At 41.9% G+C, this 8901-nt stretch overlaps 1 long non-coding RNA gene across 2 annotated transcripts; it reads right to left on the reverse strand.

Annotated features, from left to right (window-relative positions):
- Positions 1–1100: 1100 nt before the first annotated feature.
- Positions 1101–4719, reverse strand: LOC124699028. 2 transcript variants are annotated; one of them, XR_007001233.1, is made up of 5 exons: positions 4609–4719; positions 3565–3652; positions 3418–3474; positions 2032–2130; positions 1101–1203 (listed from the first exon to the last, which is right to left on the reverse strand). It is a non-coding gene; the product is annotated as an uncharacterized LOC124699028 (long non-coding RNA). The 2 variants fall into 2 exon arrangements; XR_007001232.1 differs by lacking the exon at positions 1101–1203 and adding an exon at positions 1643–1975 and having other exon boundaries at positions 2071–2130.
- Positions 4720–8901: the final 4182 nt, after the last annotated feature.

An 8901-nucleotide genomic window follows, 5' to 3' on the forward strand; every position in this document is an offset into this window, starting at 1 on the left:
TATTTGACATTGATGTTGTCACGACAGTTATGGACAGAACACATACTCCTGAGCAAACTCAGTCACCATAGCTCAAATTTTTGAACTTGCTGCAAAGATAAGTGTTTAGTCAATATTTTGTCCTGGTATAATTCTTGGTATTTTTCCAATCTTTTTGAAATCCATACCGAACCAAGGACAAAGATCTATTTAGCTCGGAGCACCTACTTAGATGATGTTTTTTCTTCTTCTGAGTTTCACTGCAAATAATGAATGTATATTCGGACAGTTTTGAAACCACATAATTGATACAAAGTTATGCTTATTTGTGGCCGGTGGGGCTGTTGGCCGTAAGTTCTTCCTCGTGTTGTCATTTATTGTAGAGCTTGTTTCCTTGTATGTGGAAAGTGCCATCAGGAATTCAGCCGCCGCCTCAAAAATTATTTTACCATGACACCCAAATGCCTGCTCGGTCCATAAGCTTGCTAGGGGATGCGCAACCCAATTTCTTATGAGCAGCAAATATTATGCATCATTCGTCTAAGGATATATCTTGCAGTACCAATTATAGTAAACAAAGTTACTTAGTGGCACAGTGAACATTATTCACCTAAACCGAGACCCAAATAAAGACCTTTCTCTCACCGAGATACCCATGCCTAGGGTAGAATACAAAACAAGCCATCCGAAATAATTAGAGTTCAGTAAAAAACTACAAAGTTCAGCTTTTTTGCCTAATATTTTTGTGTAGTTAAAGTGAGAGGAGTATGTTCATTGTTGTTGCATTTCCATCGATATGCTCTACATCACTTGCATTTTATATGATGTAAGTGTCATCTTAGAAGACTATAGGCTGCTTATCAAACATACAACATTCAGAGTGGAAGATTTTCGTATTGATTTGTCAACTCAGAAAACATTACTTGACTATGACAACATCAGGTAGTGAGAAAAAACACATTGAACAAAAAAAAAGCATTTCTCAAATTCAAGCTAAGAATCACGTAGCAAAAAACAAATAATGCATGACGTAGAATGTACCTGACTACATTTATACTCCTGCAAATCAATAGTGGAGGCTCCCACAAGATTATTTTTCACTGATGTTGAAGCCTGCAGTCCCCTTTTGGTACTTCAGTTTTATAACCATGCATCAGCAATTAGACTATATGTTCATAGCTGACAATGCATATCATATCATCCAAGCTCTCAACTCTCAGAAAACTGCCATGCACATGTAGAGGGACAGATCAGGCCGATTCTATTACTTATCAAAGAAAATTGGAGAGGCAGAAATTTTACGTTCAAGCATGGACAGTGGCAGATAAATGGTTAAGAGTATGCATTAGCAAAAAGCGCGAGATCGAATATATTGCCTAGTAGTACAAATCTGAAACCACTTTTGTCCTATACCCGCCACCATATTTAGTGTACCTTTTGGAATCAACATTTGTAAGTTCCTTGTGAAAGTAATCAATGATAGTTCTGGCCATTGCAGGGGCCCTAGCCTTAAAAATCCTTTTAAAAAGCCCACCTCTTGACTGAGGCAATATAACAGTAGTCATTGCCCAGGTGTACACTACTTTGGCTGATTGGTGAGATAAATATCTTCATCCAAAATTGTGACCCAAATGTAATTGAAAAAGTATGATTCCAGTTGAAAGAATTACTAATGAATAATAACATTTGATAAAAAAAATTTGAACATGGCTTGGACCTTAAAAATAACATGTGATTACCATGAGAAGCATTGCACACTTATGAAGGAGGAGGTGTGAGAGATCAGCTATTTTAATTGTTAGCACTGAACTGAAGCATCAAATATGTAATGGGAGATTAACTTATCAGGCGCAAAAGTATCCATAGCAGGGTGCTATATTCAAGAAAATAGACTGTAACTTCTCACATCTGGACTACCAACAGCCCAACACAGCAAGAAAAAAGAGGATAGGGGTATGTAAATCTACATGCTTTTTGCAAAGTCATAGCTGATAACCTGAAAGGAAGAGAAATATATCCAATTTAAAACATGAGGAGGAAGAGAGCAAATACCTACACAATCAAATGATGAGCAAAACAATCCTATCATACCGAGGGAATACGATGAGAGGCAAATTTGTTCTCCAATTTTCACAGAAGGTCTCTACCATCCTACAGTACAAATTAAGACAAAATAAAATCAATTATTAGTTCACAGAAATAACACAGTACAATATCTGATAATGATAACTTGAGAAAAAATATGTATAACTTTGTATCGAAAATTTTCAATAAGAAGTTTCACGTGCACAAAGACTTCAGCTGACCTTTGAAGTGCTATTCCAGATCAGGTTGCACAGCTCATCCTCCAGGCCATAGTGGACGACAACCTGCCGCTATAGCCTGACTGCCGAACTCGATGCGCAACACCCGACCTTACAGGCCAATTTGCATGCAGTACCACAACGGAGGAAGAAGACATCGCGGATCATCAATCAGCCGTGCCAGGCCGGACAACGGGGGCGGCTGGGGAACGCGACGGTGGCGAGCTGACCGGCCACTGGCACGGCGCAACAATGGTTCGGCCCGTCCAGAGGCCAGCAGGGCAGTGCGCGCAGTGGGCGCAGTGGGTCGCGGCCTTGCGTCACACGCAGTGCCATGGCGGGCAGGGGCTCTTGATGTGGTCCTCGGCCGGTGCTCCTCCCCATTTCGGCACCGGCGGCACCTGTCACGCCGGGAACTCACAGAAGGAAGCACCCACAGCGACCTCCCTAGGGAAAGAAAGGCGGCGACCCCTGTGGTTCCAGCAGTGTGCACCGCACGGGGATGTGAAGCTCAAATAAGGAGAATCAAAGGCACTATGACGGCCAGAGAGAGAGGGCTGGAAGGGCGGCCCCGTGTGCCCGCTGGTGCCGGTTACGGTGAGTGAGGGGGAGGCTCCGCCATTGGAGTTCGTCTGCTGTTGCTCGGTCAGCTCGGTCAGAGTAAAGAGATGAAATGTGCGGGGAAGGGGAAACACGATTGGATTAGATGAGAGGGGCAAATGAGTCTTCTAGAAAGACCACGATAGGAGGAGAGAAGCTAGAAAACGATCAGCAGTGCTAGCTGTGGTTCAAAGCTGTAAATTGCTGGCAGAACGTAGAAAAAAAACGCAATTACCGGAAGGGTATGATAATGATAAGAAGCAAGGAAACCTACGAACCGGTAAACCGGTAGCCCATCCCTCCGAAGAAAAAGAAAAAAAACTAACGAAGAAATCCATCGAAGGTAGAAAGAAACTAACAGAACACGTGTCGCTCAGCCCATGGAAGAAAATGAACGAAAATTACCCATCTACAGTACCCGAATCAATACTGATGCGCTAAACTGCTTATCTTTTATATAGTGTATAATATGAAAGTGGAACCTAAGTACTCTGCAAATAGTGAAACCGTTCAATGAATCACACAAAAACTAAACCTGTAAATAGTGAAGTTGTTCTTTGAATATAATAAAATGTTGGTCATCCTTCTGATCCTGTTGCAAAGGAACACAATGCTAGTTATTCTAGCACTCAAACGTAACTTCAGAAAAGGAAAATGGCAATGCTCAGAATAGGGTAATTACCATGCATGCATTCAAATCCTCAATCAAAGTCATGGGAGTGCTGTTGGGGTCCCATTACTCGATGGGGTATTGCCTTTCCTTGTCCTTTCTGAAAAATGCAGACAACTTAGTGCTAATGTTTTGCTGGCAAAAAAACAGAAATTAACTACAAAATCCTGATAACATCAATTGCGCGTAATACAGGCTGCTTCCCACAGGAATGGCCATTTGACACTTCATCAGAAAATGACTTATGGCAAAACTGAGTGCAGAAGTACTATGCAAGTACAACAAAAGCCTTATGGCGTGTACCCCTATATTTGTCAAGAAAGCGCAAACAAAATAAGGCTCGGTATATCTACTTATATAGGAGGCGCTTGGAAGCTTTAATCTAAGGTGTACCTTGCATTTCCTGAGAATGACTTGCAGCCTTACACACCATCAGATGAGCATAAACCATCCATTACAAATTCAACTAAACCACAAAATTGCTGTGAAAATGACACATGTGACCTTTAGTCTTTAGCAAAAAACAATACACCACCATAGTCTATATCAATGCCCCCAAGTAACTCTATCTTTGCTACCACATAAAAAGTGGATTTTTCTTAAGACATGTGCTTTCATAATTCTACTCATGCAACATGGAAGGTACTAGAAAAATAGCTTAATTGTAAGACATCATTGATTTTCCGGTCAAAGACAATGCTTCATTGAAGCTATAACTCTAATGCTTGACATGCCAACAATCTAAACACTTCCATGGACAGAGCGGCTCTAGCAGCTCAAGAGTCAACACCACAAGAGCTGCTTTGTATGTGCATGAATGCCCCAGAAAGTTTCTCTAGCAGGTTCTGTGGAATAATAAAAAATCCTAACTATGCTAACAATGTGACTTAATACTTCAAGAGCATTCACAACATCCACACAAATTTTCCAAAAATAGAATCTCAGCGCTAAAACTGAATCATGACATGAACTGGTAGTAGGGTTTTGGTCTCAATTTGAACAAGAGTAGTCACGGAGCCTGCCCTTTGATTCTAAGGAATTAAACAGACAGGTTACCTGCCCTTCATCGATATCCCTGGATACCGATGTTGTCGGCTTTGGCCGACTCGGACTGAGTACGCCCTAGCTGCTCGCTGAGGACGCGCAGCCAGCACCCGCACGTCGGCGAGGACCTGCTGGAGCATTTTTTTTTTTTTTTTGAGGTACCCTGCTGGAGCATTTTGGAACATTTTAGATAACATTTTGGACTGGAATAGTGGTGACATTTTGGTGGACAGAACACACACAAGTCAATCATCTCAAATTCATAAAGAGAGGTGATTCAGAAACGGAAATTTATTCCTGTTTAGCAAAGTTCAAGCAAGCAAATTCAGAAGCTCAAGCAAGGCAACAATAACACAAGCAATGAATAGAAAGGCAACAATAACACAAGCCACCTTAGTTGCACTTTGTAATCATTAAGAGTTCAGGAAATCCAATTAATAACTCAAGTCATATTCCAGGGACTTTACTCAGAAAACAAGTTTCTTCTGCCTCTGGTCCAGCAGAAGAAACTTTCAACATGCTGCCAAATAACTTAATATAAGATGGAAAATCACTCAGCTATAACAGACTAGGATATGGGAATACAAGTATTTATTTCACCCAAAGGATCCAAGTCCATTATTTCACCCTTGGATCCGTTTTCATTTGGAGGTCAGGACTCTTTATGACACTAAGCTCAACTTGTATTTATAACTAACTATAAGCGCATGATGGAGTGATTTTTAAGCATTTTTATTCCAGGTGATTCTACTATTCCTATTGCAGAGAGAACCTATGAGATGGTTAATTAAGGTATTGGCTGGATCTTCATTTCCTTGTTTTGTTGATTTTCGTTTTATAATTCCTAACATAAATAGAATGGAAGTGACCCAAAACTCCAAAAGTACCACTTGTGATTAAAAAGTGTTTCTCACCCATAAGGATGTCCACAATTCTTTTCCTTCTAGCTGAACCAGACTTTATAGGAAGTGTGGCACGCATATTGAGTTAACTTACTGTTGTGTGATGCCCAACGATAAATTTATTGGTTACTCATGCATGATAATTGCAATATTATGCTTGTGAATGTTAAGTGTATATTGGTTCACCGGTCTGCTGATCCATGGTTCAAACTGTGTGTATTTTAATATTTTAGGATTAAATCATGTGCAACTTAAAGTTCGATGTGTTGTTGTTAGGTTGGTGTACTGCTTGTTTTGACAACTACCAGCTACCCCCACTGGTTGGATCTTTTAGGTGCGTGGGTACCCTGCAGGTTAGGTGCTTGATCCCTAAGTTTGAACTTAGTACAATTCATTTTTCACACCGTTTTTTTCACATATCGGTCTTTTCAGCAAACCAATCAGGTTCTGGTGCTAGAAACGATGCTGTGAAGTCCTTTCCCTCTCTAATTCTGAGATGTTCCATGCTGGATTTGTAATGGTTCTGTGGAAGGTTGTGTACCTCGTGTTAGTAGCATCAGCAGATTGCATTTATCTTATACTGTTTTGTTCTTTTCATAAGCTTGGTGAAGCACCTCTAAATTATTGGTTGTTGCAGTCCATTCTCTTCTTATTACTAGGTATGAGATTAGATTGTGCCTCATATCAAAATCATATTCATGGCAACTACAAATTCAACAATGAGATCACACCATTTGAACATAAATACATATCAATGGTGGGTATAGGCATTTTAACGAACACATCGTGGGCAACAATTATCCCGAAATCAGAGTTGAATGGATCAAAATGAAGTGCACGATAGGGGATAGATTTGAAGACTAATCCATGCATGCAACTGAACATCAAATTCCAAACACATTCGCGAAAAAATAGGAGAGTGGACTCACCAGATGATGCATGCCCTTCATCGTCGATGGAAACGGACGGCGCTCGGAATCCATGTGGACAACACCGTGCGCCTCCACCAGCGAGGCTTGGCGACGATGTGGTGCGCGCGCCATCCAGCACCCGCATGTCGGCGAGGATCTTCTCGACCTCCACGCTCGCCGGCAACGGTGTGCACCTCAACCTTCATGCACGCTGTCTGGTCAGCGATTCTCGATGGGAAAACGCTGGTTGTCGACGAGGAGGCCCTGGATGTCGTGGTCCCTGGCGATGATGCAGTCCTCGAGGGCGACCACGGCGGGGTGCAGCGCGGGGCCCCACCCGCGCGGGATGGGGAGGAGGGCGTTGTGTGAGGGCACGTCACGGTCACACGGGGGGAGCGGCGGCGGCGGTACGGCTACGGCGACCGTGCCTAACCCCACGCCTAGGGTAAGCCGAGGCGCCACGTTCAGGGGCCGAAAGGCCGGGCGTGGGTAGGGATCCGGTGGAGGGGCATAAGACGAAGCTCGCTCAGTGCATGGAGGCGGCGGATGCGGCCGGCATTGGACGGCACGGCGGCGGGCGATGGCGGCGTATCGGGACCGAGGAGTGGAGAATGAGAGGGTTGGTTCGGGTCGGGGAAATCGATTCAAATTTTGCATTTAGACCCTCCCTTCAATTTGGGGCGGGGAGGGGGGCTTTCCGGCACTTTTTACCAAATGCCAGTATACAACAACATTAACGGCGTTTTTAGAAAACTGCCGCGAAAAAAGTTCTGGCACTTTGGTAAACTGCCAATAATAATCATACATCGATAGCACATCCAAAAAAATGCCGATAATTAGGTGATAATTTGAGGCACTGATCAAAAAGTGCCCCTAATCACTAGTATCAGCGGCATATTTGTAAACTGCCGGCAACAAAAGTGCTGGCAATACTGGCAATGTGAGGTAGTGTGTACGGTTATCATCTCGATGATCCGCAGACTGCACCGCCGGACCAATGGACGGAAACATGCATGAGGGTTTGCTCACTGTAACAATCTCTACTGTGACATGCTCTGCCCGATTTTGGATACGTCAGATTCCTTCTTTCTTAGATGCAAGAGTCGACCAGATCCTTCCTTTAAATTAGTGAAACTACCACCGGCATATAGTACATGAGAGGAAACTAGCTCTCCTTTCTTTAGAGATTTTTTGTATCGCTGATGATGATTGTTAATAGATCTGTGATTTTTCTTCGCAAAAAAAAACACACGCACACAGACAAATGAACTGCTGTAAATTTGGATCTGTACGTAAGTCGTACCTCCGTTTCAAAATAAGTGTTGCAACTTTCTCTAGATATGTATGTTTCTATGGAGTATATATATGTGCAAGAATTATCTCTAGTATGCCCCATTAATTTCAGGAATGGCCCAAGAGAAGTGGGTCTCATCAAGAAATCGAAGCTCCCTTGAGCCGCAACATAGCCCATTTCGATTTGCTTAATTCAACATAGCAACATGGTTTGCGGCAAGTAGGTCGCATGTAGAGATTTTGAAATGGGCCGCAGCTGGTGCAGCACATCAACGCATATACAACTGTGCAAAAAACAATCTAAAATTTTGATCATACTTACTCTTTGTGTTCCTGTTTAATTGACATTATATGGAACCATCACATGGCGTTGTAGCATGTATTCCCGCATCGATTAAAACCAAACAAAGGTAGTATGTTGCAAAAAGCAACAACATGTGCAACAAACCACCATTTGGTTGCCGATGCATGCGAAATGCATCTATGTTCTTTCTGTTTTATTATGCCATATTCATCATAATCAATTCATATAATTAGTAATAATCATATTTTAGAATGTTATTGGGATTTTCCTAAAAGATCCATTGTATTTGTATTATAACTCAGCGGGAAGGTAGACCCTTGTTTTGCGTATTTTTTTTGCTTTCATGGACCTTTGAGAATTCAAAAGGATATATTTTTTTCTAGGGATGGAAAATTAAGACCTGGAGCACTTGGACCTCACCTTGGCTAGATACCCGTGCCGCACCATGGGGCTCTCCTCCTGATACCTTCGATCCGGTTTATAGATGTAGTTTAGTAGCTTTTTTCCTAGTAGACCGTACCTAGGTTTATTGAAACATGGGAAACATTTACTGTATAGAAATCTAAGGAACTTCTACAAGACTTGTTTACTCGTTTTGTTTTATGTTTACCAAACCTTTCTAGTTTATTTTAAATCGTTGTTTGTTGCAATGGATGGAAATAGGTCATGGTTGAAAATTTACCTGCAACTGCACGTACATATGTTATAAACATAATAATAAATACATTCATGTGTGAAATGATCTAATATAGATAAGGTAGTAGGTGCACACTATCAAGGAAAACACTTTTATTGGTATTAAATTAGGGGCTCATCTTATTTAAAGCTCATGTTGTTTCAACTTGAACACTACCCGAAGAATAAGAAGGTTCGAGAGCCCAAGATATATTAAGGA

This window comes from Lolium rigidum, chromosome 3 (assembly GCF_022539505.1).
Source record: "Lolium rigidum isolate FL_2022 chromosome 3, APGP_CSIRO_Lrig_0.1, whole genome shotgun sequence".
NCBI lineage: Eukaryota > Viridiplantae > Streptophyta > Magnoliopsida > Poales > Poaceae > Lolium > Lolium rigidum.